Raw genomic sequence first — 23,894 nt, 5'->3', positions numbered from 1 at the left:
ACCCTCTATGCCTCAATGCCAACCCCATATACATATTATTTTGAAGATTTCCAATGCATTTCTAGTTGGCTAGTTTAAAAGTACAGCCCTTCAGAACTCCACTGTTACTTAGGAAATGGCATTTCTCATCAGGGCATTCTGGACAAGGTCATCATTCACTGGGCAAACTCTGTCCTGTAGAGTGTGGGACATTAAAGGCTTCCAAGTCCATTCCCACAATCTCAGGGATCAGAGTCACAGGAGAGGCACAGCACAAAATTAAAATGCAGGACTCCTTGTCAAAAATTTATAAAGATGGTTAATAGAACTAATAGAACCAAAGAACTAAAGCAAGCATGGGCCTCATAGCCATGGCATGGGGCCCAGCGGGACTGCACCCGTTGCACCCGAATCTTCATTGTTTAATTCAGGGCCCTTAGCCTTGAACTTCTCTGCACTCTGTTTCAAACAAAGCCCCTTTAAGGGCAGCTTCTGAGCTCTCTGTCCTTAACACACTGCCTCTCCTGGGAAAACCTCAGAGGCACCACTCCAGATACTGCCTGTGCGTGGTCGTCTCCTTAGCTTGCCTCTGCTACTCCATAAGGAAACAGGATCAGGATCCCTGGTATTCACAGCTTGCTTTACCTGTGGTAGAACTTCCACCCTGCAGGTGGGCGCAGGGAAGAGAAGAGGGACCCATCCTCTTAGGTGCTATCACCTGGAATTTCACTTCTGAAATGTGGTAAGAGTAAGAAATAATGGCAGCATGCTCTTCTGGATAAGACACCGTATCCCCTGGTTAGGAGCTAAATGGAAAAGGAGCCTTTTTTTGGCCACACCTGCCCCAAGTGATGAGCCAGGAAGGGGAGGAAGGGAACGGCCCATGGCTTAAGTGGCAAAGAGTTTCATTGTTCCTGTGAGTTTTATTGGATTCTCTTAAATGTTTCTTCATTTGCTGTTTTCCACCAAGATAATAAGCAGAGACTTGAAAGGGTTGAAGTTTTCAAATGACCTTTAGTAGTTATGCTTGTTTGACCCAGAAGCAGGTCACGGAACCCCCTCCACTGCCATTCTGCAAATGGATTTGTGTGTGTGTGTGTGTGTGTGTGTTCACACGCACACATGCCTGCCTCTGCCTCCATCTCTCCTCTCAATGTTTTCATGGCTTGAGATTTCTGCTGACAGCAAAGAGAACTTGTTGCAGACCTATCATCTTATCTAGAGGATGCATTTCTAAGTTAGGGGACTTTTCTATGTTCTATAGACGATGTTCAATTTTTAAATTTCCATCGTTTTTCTAAATACATGCCTTCTTTAAAGGATAGCTACTGTCAGAGATGTATCCCTGAAAATGATTAAAAAGCAGTAAAGGCAACTAAATTGCCTAATTAAAAACTCCCTGCTGAATCATCTCTCACACGGGAAAAAAGAAAATGCTTTCTTTGTGGTGACTTTATCGTTCCTGGTCTATGTACACAAGTTTCACCTCTTTCTCTAAGACTATTCAGGAAAAAAAAAAAAAAGAAAAGAAAAAAAAAAAAAACAGTCGACTCTGGTTAACAGCACACAATAGCTTAACTAAAACAGAAATATCCTGCAACACTCCCCCTAAAGAGGTCAGCAATTATTAATGAAAAGCAAGACTCCAAACTTGCCAACCCGTGATTAAAAGACATTTGCTCTGGAACAGCCTCGTTTGCTCAAATAAAAGAGAAGAAGGAGGAAATTAAATTCCCTAAGAAATAAATTTTGACTGAAGTGAGAAATCACGCTAAGAAGCTAATTTAAGGGAGATGAAATTAATTTTGGTGACATTTATTCTATTTAGCAAAAATGGTGACAAAACATATAGTGGCTCTGTTAGCCAGAGATAAGAGGCGAGTAATTTAAGGCTGGGCATAGCTACAGTCTACAGCGATTTAATCCTGCTGCTACACATCCCTGGTGACCTATCATTAAAGGTTTAAAGTAAAACTGACAATTATTATTAGCTAGTAATTGGATTTTGGAGATTCAGTATAAAGTTAGGATAATTTAAATGACTGTTGACATTGGAAAGATTATGTAAACGCTCTGAATCAGCTGAATTTATCAATTTATTTAGTCTTATAAAACCAAGTATATACTCGACACCAGACACCAGCACAAGGGGTGGAGATTTTCTCAGAATTGTCCTCAGGGAGCCAGCAAAGACTTGGACTCGGATTTTCCAAAGGCAGCACCCAAACTGGCAAAGCCAAATTTCTGTTCCCAGACAAGGGGCTTCCAGCACCCTGCAGAGGACTCCCCAGACTTGATCCTTCTCGGGGGACCAAGCAAGGTGCACCTCAGGAAATCGCAGCATCCCAGCAGAAAAATAAAATTGTCACAGGCCAATATTTTACGACATGGATTTTTTTTTTAATTACAAAAGCTGAAATACTAAAGAAACTAAAGATGGAATCAAAAACATAACCGTCATTGTAGATTTACTGCAATGTCCTCTGGCCAAATTCCTACAAGGCTACACTCCATAAATACTGATAGAAACCCTGCCTGCTCCTTTGTGCAACCGTAAGCACCAAGTAAAATTGGATTATTTAGGCAAGTGCTTTATAAAATTAGTTCTGCTAAGAATTCGATTGTATTAAAATCACTAAAAACACAGTATCTCCACTGGCTCAGGCAGATGCTACTGTTAATAGTCCCCTGGCCTTTAACTGCTTTCTTAAAGGGAAGGTTTAGTTCCACTCTGAAATGATTATACACTCATCCATATTACTCAGTGGATACTATGTAAATCCTCCCTTCAACTCCATGTTCTAGGACACTAAAACTCCATCCTACTATTTTACAGAAAAGAATCTGTACACAATTTGTGGTTTCCTAGCTTTAAAACAATGAGTTTTTAGCCTTAACAATACATTTTTTACTTAGTAATTCCACATCTAAATTCAATCCTAAGGGATTCGTCAAGCAAGTTTCAGTCCTGTCAATAACAGGAACAAAACTTTCAAACACTGAATACTTAAGAATCAGACATTGGTTAAGTAAAATACGGCATATCCTTGTGCTGGGATATGCCCCGCAACCTTCAGAATCTATACTCCAGAGGAGTACAGTCCCTCAAATTTTTTTCATGAGACACTGCTAAGCAATAAAAAGCCAGGTTACAGAGCAGTGTTGACATTTTTATTTTTTGAGAGATACACATTCGGAGAAGAGGAGAGACAGAGAAAGAGACATAGACCTAGAAAGTAAGTTCCATGTGCTGGTGTACTCCATAAATGCCCACAATGGCCAGTCCACATCCACGAGCCTGGGACCCCATCTGGTTCTCCCAATGGGTGTCACTAACTCAATTACTGCAGCTATCACTGCTCCTTCCAAGGGTCTGCATCGGCAGGAAGCTTGAGTCGGGAGCTGGAGCTGGGACTTGAATCCCCACTCTGATCTGGGATGTGGGCATCTTAACTGGCGTCTTACTCACCAGGCCAAACGGCCACCCCAACACATGACTTTTTAAAAGAAGCTAAGGGCATGTGCTCCATGATGAAGCTACTGGCTCTTAGCTCAAATTTTTCCTTCCCTCATGCACTGTGTAATGCTGGGCTGTGGGTAGATTCTATTTCTCCTGCGCCAGCAGACCCCTGCTGGGCTCCATCCAGCAAAGGCACAAAGGAGACTGAAGGCTCCAGGAGGAATAAAGGGCATGGTTCTTTCAGTTCCTCCTCCTGTCCCCAGCATCAGCCTCACTGTAGGAAGGATCTCTAAAAGCCTGTGCCAAGTGTCTATTATGAAAAAAGTATGCGTGGATTTCAACTTTTTTCTTGTACCAAATCTTTTAATTTCATTTTTTCCAGAAAGTTTTTTCAAGTACCCTGGAATACTCCCCACGTACCTCTCCTCCCTCAGAAGGCTGGTTCTAGTCCCACAAGCATCCTTCTCTGAGCTTCTACACACCCGTGGTAATTCCAAACGTTCTTCTATTCCTCCAGTGCTGAGGACGGAGTAGCCGCATTTTGCCGTGACTCTGTCCTGTAATTTCAATGTCCCCTCCTCGACATTTCAGTTTCTCTATACTCACTGGTTAGAGACTGAGATGTGTCCTCCCCAAATTCATATGAAGTTCTAACCCCCCGCCCCGCCCCGCCATCTAAAAAGTGACTATTGCTTAGAGATAGTGTCTAACACAGGTAATTACATTACAGTGAGGTCATTGAGGGTGGGGCCTATCTCAAAGGACTGGCATCCTTGTAATAAACGAAGAATGGGACACAGAGCCACCAAGAGGGAGGGCCGTGTGAATGCATGGGGAAAAAAGATAGCTGTCTACAAACCAGAGAGACACTTGGGACACACCCTTCCCTCTCAGTCCTCACAAGAAACCATCCCTGCCAATACCTTGATCCTGGACTTCTGGCCTCCAGAACAATGTGAGAAAACAAACACCCATTGTTTAAGCCAGGCTTCTACAGTATTTGCTATGGAATCCCTGGGATCTATTATCCTGCTGAACCAATTCCTTTATGAAATTTTATCTTTCAAAATAACTCAAAATCCTAGTGTCCAGAAGTGGTCCTAGGAAACTGATCCTCAAAGGTGAGACTCCAGAATTGTTTTGGATATGCCCTTGGTTTGTCTCTATCATAGGCAGTGGCATCAAGATTCATCAAATTACTGTCACAGCTCACTCTTCCTACTGCACTGTGTGTCTGGGGGGAACCAAGAGCTCCTGCTATCAACTGTTAAGGCAGTGATGATGGCTTCAAGGACAGCAAGCAGAGGCTACTCCTGGGGCCACTGGAAAACTTACAGAAACAAAGGGACTCGGGTCTCAAATGTCCACTCAAGTCACAAGAGAACCGGCCCTTAGTGACTCCTGTGTTTCTTGGAGCTCTTATGCCCATGGCTTCGGATGTTCTCGGGGACCGCAAAGCCTTCATGTCATAGGAAATCTATCAGAGGACTTGACCACTGCAGAAGTTGAGATCACAGACAAACAACACAGACAGGACCGCAGCTCAGAAATTACCCTGGAGTCAAATTACCAACTGCCTACAGGAATCACAGAAGGAGGTCATGAGAAGTCATGAAAAGATGTTCCATCTGTGAATGATGTGTGTGTTCTGGGACTCTCGGCTCGAGATAACCAAGATGCTTCAGGGCTTGGTTCCTTATCCTACCATCTTTCAAAGAAATGACAATACCACGTAGCAAATCTTTACACAAGATACATTTATCAGTTAATTGGTGTGACAGTAGGCATACTCCAGTACTGATTGGCAGGCCATCAAGAGTCATGTCTGCCAACACATAGACTCCTCTCAATCCTGTCCTTCCTCTCATCTTTCATCTGAAGATGTAGGTCTGTATTCACGGCACGTGCACTGCTGTCTGCTGCTTCTGTATGCCCACACATCCACAAAGCTATACTGAGATAGGAGAAAAGGGCTGCTAAGCACCTTTGGCCAACGAGCACATCCTGGGCCCCACTATCTTTTTGTGCCCCACAGCTTCTGAGAAGTAGCACGCATCTGTGTGTGGACACACGCAAATTCACACCAAGTACCCACTGTGGTAATGAACATCTGAGGGAAACCATGGATATTGTACCTGATCAGTGTCCAGACAGGGCTGCCCACTGAGAGTTATGGAGGAACTCTTCTGTCTCTGGCCTTATTTTTGCTCAAATGGGTGAGCAACACAATGGCCAACAGAAGAGTTTGAAGAGTGAGAAGTAGCACTTCTTTATTCAGCATATTTATTGTGTACCTGCTCTGTGTTGGGCACTGGACAGGTTTGGAAGATCTGCAAAGAAGCGAGACAATGGTCAAGTTATTAGACAACTGACATTCTGATTGGGGAGTTAGTTAACAAATACGTAGGCAAGAAGAGAAACAAGATATTTGCAGTCAGTGAGTAAGGCAATGGAGAGAACAAAGCCATGTGGAGCGGAGAGAGAAGGGAGAGGCAGGAATTTGAAGCTGTGTGCTGTCTTCTCAGAATTCAGCTCTGCTCCTTGGAAGCCCTCGCTCCCCCTGACATCCAGCAAGCCTCTTACTGGCTCTCTTAGGCTCAATCACTCATCTGCTCAAACGTTCTGAAGCTTGCAGTTAAAACAGTGTTGCTTTGCCCTGGAAGAAGTAAATTACAAAGCTAGCCTGTCATCACACTGAATCCCGTTACCAATCCACCTGCTGGCATAAAGTCATTCTCCTTTGCTCTAGATAGCCAGGGCCCCACAAGATCCTGGTGGTAACTGAAGCACCCCATAAACTTCAACAGCAGGAAGAGGCCCTTTCAGAATGATGGCCTTGTCTTTTGATTTACTGTCATTTCCCTTTCCTGCATTCCCAACAAAATCCATAGGTCCCACTTGCATCTCATTTCACTATTGCTGGCTGCTTTCCCCTGGGGCCGCATCTGGCCCACAATTACTGCATTCAAGTCATGACTTAAGGTCTTCCGGCTCCTGCAGCTCTGAAGCTCCACCCTGGCTCTGCCTTGGAAACAGAGTAGAGTTGATCAAAGAAGGGCAGTTTGGAGAGAGGCAGCCCACTGCCCATCCAGGAGCCTTCCCAAGGTTACAGCCAAGCAAACTGCAGGCAGGCTGGCAGAGAGGCCCAGTGCCTTGCAACAAATCAATCTTAAGAGATTCAGAACTTGCCAGCCTTATGCACTGTGGCTGTGTGTGCTGCCTTGGGTAGGTGGAAGGAATGCGGCACTTGTAAGATTATTGAGCATAGCTTTGCACAGGGGAGCAGTGGGAAATGATTTAGCAGCCACACAGGTGTTTTCTTTAATTATGCACTATAGGGAACACTCTCTGAGCTTAACGACCCCCACTGTTTGCTGTGTGCTTTCCCACTTGTCCAAGGCAAGATGCACTGAGTAACTGGAGAGCACTGCTGTCTGGCTGAAGGGCTTCCCGGTGGCCAAGAGACAGGGAGGGCCTCTTTTCACCTGCACTCCTGGCACCCAGCTCCTCTTGAAGGCAAACCCAGGCAGGGACATCTCCATTCCACATGGCCTGGACAGAGATGGTGCACAAAGCCAAGAGAACTGAGAGGCTCTGGGACAATCTCAGCTCCTCATACTGGACATGAACACAGCTGGGTTCTCTAGCTATACCTGCCAGATCCCAAAATAGCTTGAAGTGAGATGGGCATCCCAGATAGGCACCCAAGAAGCATCAGATAAGGAGAAAAGGCCAAGTTCCGCTGGCCATGAGCCTTCTAGACCCTCTCTCCTGCAGTTATTTTACTACCAGTTTCCCTCAAACAAGGAAAACAACCTACTTTTTTTTTTCTCCACTTGGAGAACAGGTGCACATGGAACTTAAAAAGATGCAAAGTCAAGTCTCTTCATTCCCAGTGTAGTTCTAAGAGACTCTTCTATCTTCCTCTTCTAACTTCAAAAGCTATGCAAAAATGCAGATCCTGACTAAGGAGGGGAAGAGTGCTGTCATTCTTAACCTTTACGACAGCCCAGGTGATTCTGTGTGGGTCACCCTTTGAGTAGTAAAGTCTTTAAAGGCTCGCACCCCCCATCATAGTTCTACAAGGATACTCAGCTCCCCTAGTTGGCCATCCCCATTTCCCTCTTTACTTGTCTATCAGGAGCTTTGTCTCTCATCTATGCAGTCTTGCTGCATTCTCAACACACACTTTTCCCTTGGATTAAGGCACTCTATTTATAGGAAAGACAATTTGCTGAAAACCCGGTAAACACGATACCAGGTCCCCTGATTTCACGTGGATCAATCTCGAAGCAATGTACCCAAGGCACCAACAGTTTGTTGGGAAAATGCGGGTGCTCACAGCCTGTTTCCTCTGCAGGACTAATATTTCAGCAGAGTTCACAGGCACTGGAACTCAACAAGGACTTGTGACCATCTTAATGGTGAAGTCACGAGAGAATTTTCATTACACAGGCCCTTAGTTCTTGATGGGCACATCTAATCACTTCCCAGGTATGTGCTGTGGCAGCAGGCTCAAGCAAGAACAGGTATCGATGTTCCCTTGCTGCTGTGCATAACCCAAGAACACCTTGACAGCCTTCTCAGGTCAAGCTATGTTTACTACCTTGTGGTTGGAACCAAAGGCCTACAGTGCATTTGTGTATGTTGTGCTGAGAACTGTTTTATTCTCTATTTCCAGAAGTCAATTAAGGAAATATCATTGCCCTTGTTAATAAGTGCAAGTTTGAAAATGTTAGGAAATGTCCCTAAGCTACGTAAGGAAAAATATCAGATCCAGGATGTGCGCACAGGTTTTATGATTCTGAATACAGTCCTCTTTGCAACTGCTTTCTTTAAAAATAAGCACTGAAAAGGTGACACCCCTGTGAGAAGTAAAGATGAAGTGACCATGTAGTGCAGCGGAGTCCCCAGATGGAGGGGAGGAACTTTTCTCTGGGTGTTGGAAAATGGGGAGATGAAAACAGCCATTATTTTCGGCCCTGCCCATCTACCCACCCAAAGTTCAAATTCCATTTGTTAGGGTTCACTCTGTGTTGGGCACCCTGGGAGATTCCAGAGAACTTTAAGATGGAATATCTGCCATCAAGACTTACTGTCCAGCAGGAGAAAAAGAGCCAATTGTTGGACAATGACTCACCCCCTGTGGATGGTGAACAGTGAGAAATGTGTGAAACACAGGCCTCAACCTTGCTGCACTCTGGAATCATGAGAAGATTATCAAAATACTGAAGCCACATGGAGATTCTGATTTAATTGATGAAAGGCAGCTCTCTGCCACTGTGGTTGGAGACTAATAGCTTCAGAGATAACTTTTAGAAATATAAATTTTTGAGCCCTAAACCTATGGACTCAGAAGGTCTGTGTGTGGAGCCCAGCAGCCTGTGTTTGAACAGGTCTGCCAGGGTGACACTGATGCACCTTCAAGTCTTCAAAGCACCTAAAGGTGCAAGTTGAACCATAGGTATTTTTTTTTAACAGTTCTCCTTGTGGTGTGGTTCCCATGTGCAACAACGTTTGACAACCATTTACGAGAAGTCAATCAATGCCAGTCTGTAAGAGAGATGTCACCAAGCAGTCACTAAATAAGTCAAATATCATGGAGGGCTTTGCCTGTCAGACTTGGGTTCTACTTTGCAAATCAAACACAGTGTATTCTGTCTCCCCCAAGGGCGCGGAAGCCCTTCACAGGCAAAAGCTGAGCCTTCCAATCCCTGTGTCACCTTTGGAGCTCATGGCAGAGTGAGTCCTCAGTGCACACAGGTCACTTGAAATTTCTGATCCTTCAGTGTGTAGCTCCTTGTAAGAGATGTCTTTGGAGATAAGGCTTGGGAGCACAAATCCCAGGAAAGGAGAGGTTAGCCAACAGAAGGGAAACCGGGGCAGAAGCAAGAGGGCTTCAGTTACAAATACACATCTCTGATCTCTGTGCAAACAGAAACCATTTCCTCTCCCAGTCACTACCTCCACTCAACCACACATCATGCAGTGGCACCAAGGCACGTAAAGCATTTATTAAACAGCATGAAATCCATTTAACGCTTCTCTGGATGCACTAATTAGGTTTTGTATTTTGGGGCAGAGCAATATAGAACAGAGGGCAAAATCCTGGGCTCATTAACATTCTGTGCACCTATGTTAGATTCCTCCGGGAGGTATCGAACCCCACTCCTTTTTTTTTTTCATTCCCAAGTGATTGAGAAAGTTCCTTTTAGGGAGTCCAGGGGGAAAGCTTGCAAAACCCAGAGTCAAAAATAATAAACATGAGTAACACGCCATCAATCTGTGGGACTTTACCCTGAGTTTCAAAGTTCCCCATTCCCACTAATAAACATCTCCAGGAACATTGCAGATCCTTTGGAAAATCCAAAGTGCTTGGCAAGGAGGTTTTGATTTCCAGCCAGCCCTTATTTGGTGCTGTGTGTGTAGGATCTGTTAAGCTTCATGCAATTAGCAGGCGGCCACGAGCTCCGAGCAGGGGATATTTTTTAGTTCGTTGAATCATACCAAATCTGAATCTATTTACCAAAAGGAATAAGAAATGTGCATCTGGCTAGGCTCTGCACAAGGGCCTGAGAAAACCTTCACATGCTGCTGACTTCTCACAGCGATTCTGTCTTGACACCTGGAATTCACAGTCATAGTGGAGGGTTGTGAAGTCTCAGCCTGGATTCACAGGCTGGGAAAAAAATGGCCTTATCGGTGCCTGTGCATTAAGTGTAAAATGCTGTTGATGTATTTTGAAAGCTTCAGATGGTGCCAACTAAGGACCTTCACAAAATGGATAAACAGAAAAACCACTGGAACCAAAGGTGTCCCACAGACAGGATTTCCAGGGGCCCTGTGCAGCTGGGTGTCCAGTGTGAATTACTCAACCATGCAAAGGTCTGAGGGATCTTCCAAACTGTGCCTCCTGTGAAACAGAGTTAAGGTTATCCCTTAAAGATAGACGCTTAGCTGCTCAGGCCCTGCTGAAACTCCTAGCCAAGATACCAAGCTCAATTCCCTGTATCCCATCCAGCCCTAGGTACCATGGCCAGGAAACAAAAATGTCACGTCGGTTCTACTCCACACCCATAGCAGGACGATGGGCCAATCAACTGACAAATAGAATTTGACAAGAGTGTCAATAAACTTGACTGCGCACAAGCTATCAATAAGTCATTTTATATTCATCTAAATGTTTACATGTAACTAAAAAATAATAGCACATTCTCCCAAGATTGATTAGTATTGGAAATGAAAACAGTATTAAATATCCGATGCAGGCTGGTGCAGGTTCAGAGATTTATTGCACTGCCAAGATTTAACATAAAATTCAACAACTCACCCTTGTCTGGAAGAGAGGGGTGGCTCCCCTCCATGGGTGTTCAGACTGCAAATGTACACATAACAGTGAGGCCAATTTTTTTTTAAATTAAACAGCCAGTTTTTTGGAAAGCACTAGGGGTGTGAAAGAAAACACGTTTCAAGCCAAGTTAAATGGTCTAGAAAATGATGCATTTCTATCTGGCTTGTTAAAGAAGTTCCAGGCTGAAGAAGAACCCTCCGGTTTCCCTCATTTTAAGATGTCACCTGCACAATACCCAGTGCATACCATCCGTCCCTGGCAGCAGAGGTCTCCAATGTTCACCTTCCTCATGAGAGCTGACATCTATTAGACCACATCGACTGATTCTGGCTACATGACACAGTGTGGTTCAACGGAGTTGCTGCATATACTGAATCAGCAAGTGCTGAGCCACTGCTCCTAGGGCAAGGTCAGGGTTAGGTTCCTGAAAGTCATCGATAATATTCTTGTCAAGAGATAATTTTGTTTTTGTTGTGTGTTACCACTTAAGTCAATGTATTTCACACATGTTCTATATAGTTAGTTGGTTTGTAATTATCAAACCCACAAGCAACAGCACTAGAACTCATGCCTTGAACAAACTTTGTCTCGTACGTGTGTTTGCTCTGAGAGGCATAGCCCTGCCTCCTGATATTCGGCAGCACTAGACAACACTTCTGCACTGTACTTGGAGGCACTGTAGACAGCGAAATCACCAAAAAAGGCACAAAAACCTAGAAAGCACAGTCCCAAATAGACCACACTTGTTTGCAGTATGAGGGCAAAAACAAGGCAGAGCACTGCTACGGTTCCCTCTCTACTGAGAGCATGTCTATAGGGAAACTCAAACGCTTTGCTGCTTTGGGCATGCGCACAAATGACAGCCAAACCAGGCTGCAAACACTGACAGTGAAGTTAGAAACGTTATTGGGTAGGTAAACTTGCAAATCCAAGATCTAGGGACAATGAGGATCAACAGCACTTCAACTGGGGCTGACATAGAGAAAGGATAGTAGAAGGCAATGTTTTGGATGAAACAGAAAGCCCAGAGTTCTGTGTCAATGACTGACAGATCAAGGGCAGAGACTTGATCTAATTATAGTGTCTCAGAGGTGGGCCTGGAGGGAGGTCCTCGGGCCAAAGGCGGTTCTCTCGGGAGGGGTGGGTCTCTCTCCACTTCCTAGCTCACCATGTGATTGCTCCTCCACACCTGTTCTGCCACAGCCAGTCTCCACTCGATGCCAGACTCACAGGGCTACCCAACCTTGAACCTCCAAACTGCAAGCCAAGATATACCTTCTTCCCAAGATGCTTGTCTTAGGTCTTTTAGTTAGAGTGAGGAAAAGGTGACTAACACAGAAGAGTGGGCTTGTTATTGTTGATGACACTTGAGGATATGGCGGAGTCTTAGGAATCGGTTTACAGAAAAAATGTTGGCAAAGTTTGGAGGGGCACACTGGATAAAGCTTGGGATGCAGAAATCAGAATGTTATAGGCGATTCTCAGAGTCTTAGGAGACTAAAATACTTATGAAAATGTAGACAGTAAATCCACACGAAAGGGGCACCATTGGGAACCGGTCTAAAGGCCACTTAAGTGGGATGGCGGCATAGAACCTGGCTTTTTAACTGTGTGATTTCAAGGCAGCAAAGCACTGAGGCTACTCATGGGTGCTAGGTGCACTGCTCTTAATAAGTTTTATCATGAGAATCATGAGCAAAGGGAAGCAGAGAAAGATTTGGCAAATACATGGCTTGGCCAGGCAAAGTACAATGACAAAGCTTACACAGGACAGGAAAGGTAGGTAGAGAAACTGCTTGCTAAAGATTAACTCAGGTCAAAGGGAGTCAGGTGTTAATGGGTAAGATGATGGTACAAAGACCCTCAGAGCATTTCAGAGACCTTCAAGGCTGGCCCTCTTACCACAGGCCCAGAAGCCCGGGAAGACCAGCAGTGTCTCCTGAAACCCCAGGGCCATTTGGGGATTCTGCCTGGCTGGCAAAGATCTGAAAGGCCACTACATCCCTGACCCAACTAGTTCCAGAAGTGGTTCCTTTTGGTGGCAGACCTGGCATTGTCCATGTGATTCTGGGTTTGTACAGGTGCAAAACACAAGACTTTTGAGGTCAAGGCACCTTCCACCCAGATATCAAAGGAAAGCTAAGAGGCCGGGCAGATTGTGCTGCAGGGTTGGAATCCCTGCATGGAGCAAGGCACAGCGAAGCTCTCAGAGGGGAGCTGGAGAGGAGAGTCCAGAAAAGTAGAGGTTCTGGCAACATGAGGCAGCCGCCAAGGAAGGCTGCAAGCAGTGTGCCGGGTCAGCCTGGCAAAGCCAGAGACATCAGCACGCAGCTGATCAGAGACAGCCACATGGGCAAAGGCCAGCAGAGCCTCACGGGTGTGAAGGCCTCCACTTAGATTTCAAAGGATGCTTTGAACAAACTGGAGGCTCGGAACGACATCAGTCACAGGAGCAAGGTCACTGCACAAAGCCTGCACTAGGACAATGCTGAGAGCACGTGCAGAGTTTGAGCTCCTGCAGAAAGACCCCACCAGGGCAATGCTTAGCATAGATGCAACAACAAGACCCAAGCCTGTGGGAACTGAAGCTGGGCTGTGACCTGCAAAGCTGTAGAGGCAGGACTACCTAAGCTGCTGGGAGTCCAGCCCTCTCTACAGCGTGCCCAGAGTGCCAGACACAGAGCTATAGAAGTTAACATTTGCCTTGCTGGTTTTTATTTGTGCTTTGGCCAGATGAATGATTTGTTTCTGTGTCTTCCCTGCTTGCAATAGAAATGTTCCCCTTGCATCTGTCTCACCCTTGGGTCTTGGACGTACTTAACTCATGATTGTACAGAGGTTCATAGCTAAGAGAGCTTTCCTCAATTCTCAGATGAGACGCTGGACTCTGGAATTAACACATGACTAAGTTCAGACTTTGCAACTTTTGGGAATGGGATCATTCTAGTGGTATATAAGAAAAACATGAGTTTGGGGGGAACCAGTAGTGGAATGTTATAGAAATTCATGCAGATGCTTAAATCCCAAAGTCTTACCTTAACACTTAATGGATTAATGATAATTGTTGATGAACTGGGCTAGAAACTTGATCTAATTACGGCTGCTAGGAAGTGGGGCCTATAGAACTCTTTTGGTCACTGGAAGCTTGCTTTCCTAAGGCAGTTCTCAAAGAGGGTTAGTTTCCAAAGATGAGCGAGCTTGCTGTGTCTCTCTGCTTCCCGGATCACCATATGAGGGTTCCTTCACATCTCCTTGGCCATCACCACCCTCCACTAGATGCCAGGCTAATGGAGACATCTGATCTTGGACAGCAAACCTCCAAGCTGTGAACCAAACTAAATCTTTTCCTTCTCAAGAATGTCCTCTCAGGTGTGTTAGCTAAAAGGATGAAAAGCTAACAGAGGGCTTAAAGTTTGCAAAGCTGAAACTAAAACCTCGAGTTCGCTCTCCCAAAGGGAGATTGGCACCAAGCGCACTGTTGGTTTGTTGTAAAGAGGAGGCTAAAGGAATGTTAAGGACAGTGCCAGGACAATCCTTACAAACAATGACACTTGACTGCTACTATCCCCAGAAATCCAAGGAACTACACAAAATGCTCAAGGTCTGAGTTATGGCTATGACCACAATTTAAAACAGAAATAACAACAACTAAAAACACTCAACTTTTATCTTCAACTTAACCTTTGTGTTCCTAAGTTAAAGGCAAGTACCAAAACAGCAAGAATTTCACCTGCGTTCTATTTTACAGGATTAACATTTCAGGCAACTAAAAAATAAAAAAGAAGAGAAATAAGAGGCCGCCTGGCAAGAACAAGAGTCTTCCTCCAAGAGATGGGGGAAAATCTCTTACCAGTGGGAGGGTGGAAGAGACAGACCGGGCATATCAGATCACCGAGTTTTATTTCAAAGTTCAAGATCTCAAATTCTTCTCTTAGGTTTTCATTTGAAATGCTACTTTTGGTATGATTGCAATTTTCTTTTTCAAAAGGCCAACTCCTTGGTCTTTCTCAAGCAAAACCAACACTTAGGACGGCGCTGCGGCTCACTAGGCTAATCCTCTGCCTGCGGTGCCTGCACACCGGGTCCTAGTCGCCGGATTCTGTCCTGGTTGCCCCCCTTCCAGGCCAGCTCTCTGCTGTGGCCCGGGAGTGCAGTGGAGGATGGCCCAAGTGCTTGGACCCTGCACCCCATGGGAGACCAGGAGAAGCACCTGGCTCCCGCCTTCGGATCAGCGCAGTGCACCGGCTGCAGCGGCCATTGGAGGGTGAACCAACGGCAAAAAGGAAGACCTTTCTCTCTGTCTCTCTCTCTCACTGTCCACTCTGCCCGTCAAAAAATAAATAAATAAATAAAGACACCAACACTTACGTAGCTATCTATGGAACCAGAGGAGCTACTCACCACAAAGCAAGATTCTCGTCTCAATGGGCTTTAGGCACTTTACTTTGGCATTACCTTAACATTACCCATTTCAGTGGGCATCCTAAGTCCTCTGCTCCCATCCACATCATGTGGTGCTCTGTGACTGAGTTCCTCAGGGCTGGGGCAGCTCCAGCTCAGGGCCTGGCCTCCCACTCTATTGCTTTTGAGAACCTGGGAAATACTGAACATGTTTATTGGCCTCTGTGCTTAAAATTTAGAGTGGGAGAGTGTACAGTGACATGCTTGGTTATAGAATTTTATACACACACACACACACACACACACACAAGCATTAAATAAAAATAGTGGGAAAATGACCTCAACACACGCTACTCTAGAATCCACACAATCATAGTGTTAGGATTGTATCTTAAAATTGTTTCTTATTACAGATGACATCAGCAGCAAAGCAGAAACCGGAAGAGTATTTCTGCATAAGGATGCTGTGCCAAGCGGTATTTTGGGGGGATACTGATGCCCTTTCTTGACTGCTGCAACCCACCTCCTAAGCAGAAAAAGAAACAAAGCTAGTCAGGTAGACAGGGTAGAAACTCTTTTCTTCGCTACAGTACATACATGTGGAAACAGCCTATACACACTGATGTGGTTCTTTCAGCTTCCTTTCCACCCTGCTATTTCACACAGCCACAGGACCATGGTGTATGTATCTCTTGGGGAGATTTTCTTCTATCTTCTCTCACAAGTAGTCAGGTGAAATGATCCCAGGAGATGTTACTGCCTTTTTATCCCCTACCACAGCCACATCAGATGATCAACTATACACTCCAATGCTTGTGCTTTTTCTACTGATATATCTGGTGTGTGGGGTTTATATAATAGCAAAGCAGTAAGGTTATAACTTGGATTTGAGCTTGCACATAGATATATAGCAAGCAGCCCTTTTATCTGATTAACTGATCTAAGTGAAGGAGTCTTCTATGGAATCCATCCCAGGCCACCAATATTTTTAATGGAGTGTTATACTAAAGCCCCTGGCTGGCATAAGGTTTTATTCTATTCTCTACCACCCTGTGTCCATCGCCTATCTTGAGACCTTATAAGTAACCAGCAGAGTGCATAATTTACCTTAGGTGGTCTGGTCTTGCAGATAAACAGCATTCTAAAACATTGGGACTTTCACATCAATCAATTATCATCACTGTATTTTTTCTACTTTTAACCAGGGTTTGGTGCACTTCATGAGAAGCTGGACTGATGTCCTTTAACACCATCACTCACCCCACTCCTAGAATGCTTCCCAATTATGGATGGCCTTCGATGTTGTTTCAAAAGGTAGCAAAGAGTATGAGATGGCAAGAGACAGTGTCTTTGATACAAGAAATCTGTCTCCCTGCGGATTTTGTCTACAATTGATTTTGATGGGAAGCTGGACGACATGACCTTCAGCAGTTTTGGCATCATAAGACAAAGAAATCATGCTCAAAGCAAAACCTCTCTACTAACTGTGGTTGCTCTCCCAAGCCACAGAGAAAAAAAATGACTGCAGAAATACAACTTGGCCCTGGTCACACCAGATTCCCCATGCTGGATTCTCCATCAAGGAGAAACATATGTGAAAACTCCTCCCAGACTGTCCTCTCTCAACATCTCTAACCCTCTTCCTGTTGCTGTGAAACATCAGACTATGTTCTTCTCAACATACGAGAAACCTCTGCGAAGCCAGCACATTACAAATAATCTTGGCAGTTTCTAGAAAAGTCAACTCTGTCATTGGGCACAACAGGGAAATCCACACATCTGGCCCAGGGAAAAGCAATGGAAAATGCAAATCAAAGAGAAGCCAAAGTCATGGGAGATGGCAGCAGCCTGCTTCTAGCTGAGTGAACGCAGACCACAACCCTCCGAACTTCTCAATTCTTTTATTTACATTTAAAGGGAAACGCAAGTTGTTAAAAATGCTTATTCTTTGTCTCTAAGCTGAACAGTCAAGTTAGGACAAAGAAGTGTGAAACCTCAGAGTGAGCAAGATCTGTCTTTTGGAGGAATCTGTATTCAACAACAGAAGAATATGCAACTCAGACACTGCCACTCTAATGGTGGAAGTGATATGATGAATGGGTGTTGTTTACTTCAGTTCTGTTATCCAGCAACCACATCAGTGGAGGTAAGACTCCTTAACCCAACTCCCCATCTATCAGTCCTTTATGTTTCTCCTCCATCGTGTGCCCAACTCATCCGAAGAGCTATTCATGCACAACAAATCAAAAGAAAATTCACAGTAGATGTGATTCTTCCTTCTTACTAAACATCATTGATAGTCCCTGAACGCAGTTTCAAAATAACTTACTATCAATGAAACATTTGGCATGACATGAGAGCCAGGAATAAGAAACAATGAACAGGGAGATGTGATGTGTGATTCTGTGTTCAGACTCTGCTACGAAGTGATTGTGTGACTTTAAGAAGTTCCTAAACCTTCATTAACCCTAATCACACTTCTTTTTGAAATGAGTTTTGAGGGCTCGGTGTCAGGTTTTATACAAATGTGGAGTACACACACACGCATGCACGTCTCTGTGCCCGTATTTCCTTTCTTTCTTCTTATAGGACACTGTTTTCATATTGGACTCCCTGATCAGAATTAATGCATTGAATAGTACTGCTATGAACATGAGGACCCTCTACCAGCCAAATTATATGTCATACCATTTGCCTTTTAAAAGAATGGGAGTTGGGGCTAGCATTGTGGTGGAGCTGATTAAGCCACCACCTGAGCTCTAATTTAATAAAGGAATTTCTGGAATCTGTGCACCCAACTGCTCAGCTACAGTCAAAATCCATACTATCTTTTGCTTAAAACATACATTTTTAGTGTCCACAGGGAGAAAAAATTACAAATGCATTAATTTATGTTTTAAACCCAGTATGAAATATGCTGTTGTGGTTACTGGTTTATCCACCCTGCGTGATTTATTCATAAACAATGTAAGACTAGATAATCCATTACATGGCAAACACATGTGCCCTGGTTTTGTTCAGATCATTCCTCCAAGCAGATGCTTATCATAGCTTCCTCAAAGTAAAACAGATGTTCCCCTGCTAAAAGTCCTGAGAATATATGTTAAGAGAACTGTGTATGTTGTAGAACCTAGAGTAGAAGTAAAAGGCTGGGGACTCTATTTGAATTAATATACACTTCAGGCATGAAATGTCACTAAATCTTAGTTGGTAACACTTTACTGTTCCATATCAGCACGGCCAAACTGGTTACTCGCATGCCATAATCCCTGCAAGTCTATGCATAGTAGGGGCAGTAGATTTAACTTGACTAAAAGATCCAGGGAGTGGTAGATGGATTGGCACAGGCTGAGCTGCACTTGGGATGCCCACATGTAACACTGGCCTGCTGGTTTGAGTCCTGGTTGCTCTGTTTTTGATCCATAGTCTTACCAATGTACCTGGAAAGACAGTGGACAATGGCTTGAGTACTTGCATCCCTATCACACACGTGGGAGACCAGAATGGAACTACTCCGGAGCTCCTGGCTGGGACATGGCCCAGACCCAGCTTTTGTGGGTATCTGAGGAGTGAACAACTAGATGAAAGATATTTTCTCTCTTTCCCTCTCTCTCTCTCATCATCTGTCTTCTGGTCACTGCTGATGACAATGAGCTTTTAAGTGTGTTTTACAAATATTCCAGAGACCTTTAACTATGAACATATGGACTATTACTTACTCATCTAACAAATGGATTCATGCAGGGGCTACTGTATGTCCAGTACTATGCAAGGCACAGCAGATTCACAGACATAGTCAGGCAGTGCACAAAGAGCTTCCTATGTAGGGGAGAAGTTCCAGCGCACAGTGGACACATCCCCCATACCACGGAGTGGGAACCCTAAGACACAGCACTATCACAGTGCCTGACATATGGTGGTTAACTGACAGATGCATGTGTACTTAATCAACATAGGAATGAATGAAACAACCACATACAAACGTTGTTGTAAACTAATCAAACTGTTTTGTTTACCTTTTGAAATGCTCCTCTCTTAGGATCTTCCCATAAACATTTAATGGAATCCAAATTTCTCACTCCAGCTTGGAAATATTCTCTCTTCTGCACCCTGCTTCTCTCTCCATCCATGTTGTCTTTTCATATCACTTCCCCACCAGCTGCGAGGCTCCAGCTCTACCAGCTTCTTTCAGATCCTTATCTCTTTAAATATGCTCCAGGTCTCCTGACTTTTATGCTGTCTATTTCATCTATGCCTGGTATCTTTGTACCACTGAGGCTTCAAATTATATGTCACACCATTTGCCTTTTAAAAGAATGGGAGTTGGGGCTAGCATTGTGATGTAGCTGATTAAGCCACCACCTGCAACATTGGCATCCAACATAGGTGCTGGTTCAAGTCCCAGCTGCTCCACTTCTGATCCATCTCTCTGCTATGGTCTGAGAAAGCAGAAGATGGCCCAAGTGCTTCGGTCTCTGCGCCCAACTGGGAGACCCAGAGGGAAGTTCCTGTCTCCTGGCTTCAGCCTGGCCCAGCCCCAGCTGTTGTGGACATTTGGGAAGCGAATTAGCAGATGGAAGATCTCGCTTGCTCTCCTTCCATTTCTGTCTTTCAAATAAATAAATAAATCTTTTTAAAGAGAAAGAGTGTGTGTTAAGAGATCTGGAACCCACATGGCTTTCCCATACTCCATTTCCAATCAGCTATGAAGTCTTGAAGCCCTGACATAGGACCCCAGGGTTTCTTAATACAGACTACATTATGCATACAGATTTGATGCTTCCTACATTTATGTACATTTGCAGAAGCTGAATAAGAGGACAGACAGAGGCAACCCAGTTGACTTGAGCCACATCACAGAACATCATACACTTCCTGGACACTGTCATGACAAATCTGGTAAGTGACCTCTGAAGGAAAGACTCCTAATCTCGACTTCCCATCTCTTCACCTTGCCTCTGCATGCATGTCCGTTTATAGCCTATCTCCTCAATCAAACAGGGACATCATTCAGAGCACTGGGGAAGCACCTGCCAGAGACCATGATCTTCATACGCAGCACTGTTCAAGGGAAAACGGAGAAGCCCATCCATTTAACTCCCCAGTTTGTTCAAAATCCAATGGTCAAAGGATACAGGAACTGGAGTCAGAGAGTGGGGTTTCCCAGGCATTCCCAAATCAATTTACATTACTTCCAACTTCATGCATGCTGATGCTAGCACAGAAGTCCGTGCAATTCAAAGATGAGCATTCATACACACACACACACACACACACACACACATGCTTTGGATTCTAGGAAGGAAGGTAACAGTGGCATCAAGGAAAGGAAGTCTCTCCTGTTGGTTCACATAAGGAGGATAGATATGAAAATACATTTTTATATTAGACAGAAGAAATATTTAGAACAGATTCTATTTCCTGCCCTCAAACATGTAAGAAAATACTGACTATGAAACAGGTTCAGAGTGCCCAAGGAGAAACTGTTCAGAGACAAATGTACAAATAATTAGGAAACAGCTGAGGAAACCACACAAACACAGTGAGAAAAATTAAAGTCCATGCTGAAGGCAATGAAAACGGAAGTGACGTGAATAAAGTGGAGATGAGCTTAAGACAACCTTCTAATATAAGGGGAAAAAGAAAACCAGAAGATGACTCATACTGAAGACAATTTGGATCTAACTGGAGAGGAGTGTTACTGAGACAGAAGGCACAGCGGCAGGATTCGTCATCAAAGATTCAGTTAAGTAGAAATATCCACAGAGAAAGACAGATATGTCTACCAGGAGTGTACTTCAAAAGTTCATGGAAAAATAAAATTAAGACAAATTTTGGTGCAAAAACATTTGAAGTCCACGCTCAGTTTTTTTCCCACAATACCATTTTCCATAAACTTTTGAAGCATCCTGCAACACTTCTGAGGATGATAAGTAAAATTTGAGCTTCACGGGAATTAAATAAAAACAAACTTTTCAATGACTAGAAATACTAGGGAATTTTCATTTTGTTTGAAATCTATTGAGACCACTGGGCAAGTCTAAAATTCTCTGAAAAATTGAGAGGAACAAAAAATTACTGGTAAAGTAGCAAAAATAAGACTGTCTTCATCCTTCTTTGCAAAAGCAGATGTCAGAAAACAATGAAACAATTTTTGCAGAGGAGTGATTGGAAAAGTTTGTAACCTGAAACATTTATATGGAAGTTGAAGAGATTTTGCTAAACTTAAAATCATAAAAGATTACTGATTCTTATTCCTTTCCTGAGAAGGCACACACATACAAAATGAATACCTGTCAACCAGTAATAAGAAAGAAATCAAGAATTCAAGACTGCAAAAGAACTCTGAAACCAATTAATTTCTTAGGATCAAAAACGAAGAATTGTAAAATGGGTACAAAGTAAATCCAAAGGCTGTCTATGACAAAAAAAATCACAACTTTATCATAAAAAATTAACACCATAATGCCAGATTAAAAAACATTACAACTGATTAATACAGAAAAATGAAAAGTCAGAGTAAACCCAGATAATTAAAATTTCTCATTAGGAACATGTTCTTCAATTTTATAGAGGAATACAGTTTTAATACGCATTTGATAAACAAATGGATTATCACTAGTAAACTTGATTTTAAAAGTTCTATTTTACATGCTTTCACATAGGACTGAACAAAGTTTAGAATGAAACAAAAAGAATAGCATTATACAAGGCGATCAAATTAAGTCTAAATATGTGTTTTGGCCTTAAATGGAAATGCTGTGAATTTTTCCAGTAATTCATATTAGAAAATCAAATATATCCAAATTGTCAATAATACTTTTAAAAACATAAAATATTGTTAAAATTGAAATAATGATACAGGACAAAGTGTCGTACAAAGCAGTAACAGCAATTGTGGGGAGCAACTCGGACTAGACTGTTACTGGAATTAAGACTTATTCTATGCATCTGCTTTCCCACAATATGGCGCTGAGAAGGGAGTAACAACTTCTACACAGCTGCCTCTCGCCAACTTGAGTGATGACCTGCAGGAGCTGATCCTGCTCCTGATTGGAGGAGAGCAGCATACTCGGCGTGTGGGTAGCAGAGTTGGGATTGGTGGAAGAGGACTATAAAGGAGGAGAGAGACAACATGCACCAGGAACATCCATCTGAAGGAACACCTGAGCAGCCCCCGAGAGAGCCGGCCGGCGGTGTGCCGCTCCCCCGCGGAAGTGGGGAAAGTGGCAGGGGGAACCGCCCTTCCACGGAGGTGGAAGGGTCGGTAGCCAACCCGGGAAGAACCAGCAGCAAACCCGGGGAGGGCCGAGCAGACAAAAGAACAGTGCAGGGTCCTGTGTCGTTCCTCCACGAAGAGGGGGAGCGACAAGCAATAACACGCGTGGCAGAAAGCAATAACCTCAGAAGATAGAATTTTGTGCTGATAAAAGGAATCACTGCAATGAAGACATATAAGAGAGATAACTTTTCTATGTCAGGGATGACATAATCATCACACACCAGAATATACACAGCAAGAAAACCAGAAATAATGAATTGAGAAACAGCAGACCATTCTCGGCTCCTAAGAGATTAAACAAATTTTAAAAGAAATGAAAACTGTATTTATGTGAAAAAGTACATAAACTAACATATACATGTATGTCCTTAAAATCTTCAAGAAGAAATACAGGTTCTTTTTAAATGCCCATGAGGCATTTCAAAATTTGTCAATCCATTCAGTATACTTGATAACATTTTTGAAAGAAAACTGTACTCTGAAACTTCAATGAAATAAAACTAGTATCAAAAATTTAAGCAAAAACTGAAATTCCCTATTAAAAGAGTAAATGAAAATCAATTACAACCCACTTCAGAAATAATGATGAGAAGTATATTCATGTGTAAGCTTACAGAATATGGACAAAACAGTAATACAGCATGCAAGGCTGTGAATAGATGGAGAAAATTAAAATTAATTAAGCAATCAGCCTAAGGAGCCATAAAATAAAGAAATATGCAGAACAAAGGGCTGAAGATGGGAAAATATATACAAACAAAATTATGAAAAACAAAAAAAGATACTAAAACTATTCTCTAAGCAAATGACAAAGAGAGGGGCCTAGAATTTTATTAAGAGGTAAAAACAGAATTTAAACATTATAAATTAAGGAATAACAGAACAGATACAAGTAGTTCCAACAGCACAAACATATAAATGGTATTTCTTCATCTATCCAACTGGGATGGTTGGAGAAATCACTTAGTGCTGGCTAGAGAATGGTTATGCTACTGTTGGCATATAAATTGGAAATACCATATTTGGATAGAAATGTCTCATTGTGTATCAAGTGCCTTAAAAATATTCATAGCCTTTTACTCAGTAATTACATGTTAATTTATGCTAAGAGAGATATTAAAAAATTTGAGTGATTTATGTTTTTATAGTACCTCCATATGTTAGGACATTAAGGAGCTATTTAAAAAAATTGCTTCTGAAGATTATTTAATGGCATGGTAAATCCACCCTATAATGTCTGTTATAAAGGAGAAGGATATAAAACTCAGTATACTCATATAGTGTAAATCCTATTTAGTGAAAAACCAAAATTCAGATAACACATTGATAGGTTAACCGTAATTATTTTTGTATAGTTGTATTTTTGGTTAAATATTTTCATTATGTTTTCAACAATTTCCAAGCCTATGGTAATGAGCATG

General features: G+C 43.1%; 1 protein-coding gene and 1 long non-coding RNA gene across 11 annotated transcripts in view; one reads left to right on the top strand and one right to left on the bottom strand.

Moving 5' to 3' along the window:
• LOC149122032 (uncharacterized) overlaps nt 1-19,835 on the top strand; it is a 55,414-nt gene extending 35,579 nt beyond the window's left edge. The window contains exon 2 of the long non-coding RNA XR_016220997.1: nt 16,397-19,835. This is a non-coding gene — a long non-coding RNA (uncharacterized LOC149122032). The remainder of the gene's footprint in view (nt 1-16,396) is intronic.
• LRMDA (leucine rich melanocyte differentiation associated) overlaps nt 1-23,894 on the bottom strand; it is a 1,125,029-nt gene that overhangs the window by 68,916 nt on the left and 1,032,219 nt on the right. The window lies entirely within an intron of this gene.

The sequence above is a fragment of the Oryctolagus cuniculus genome, chromosome 15, assembly GCF_051225735.1.
Source record: "Oryctolagus cuniculus isolate XC-2025 breed Fujian yellow rabbit chromosome 15, ASM5122573v1, whole genome shotgun sequence".
Lineage (NCBI taxonomy): Eukaryota > Metazoa > Chordata > Mammalia > Lagomorpha > Leporidae > Oryctolagus > Oryctolagus cuniculus.
This window is presented reverse-complemented; position numbering and strand designations above follow the sequence as displayed.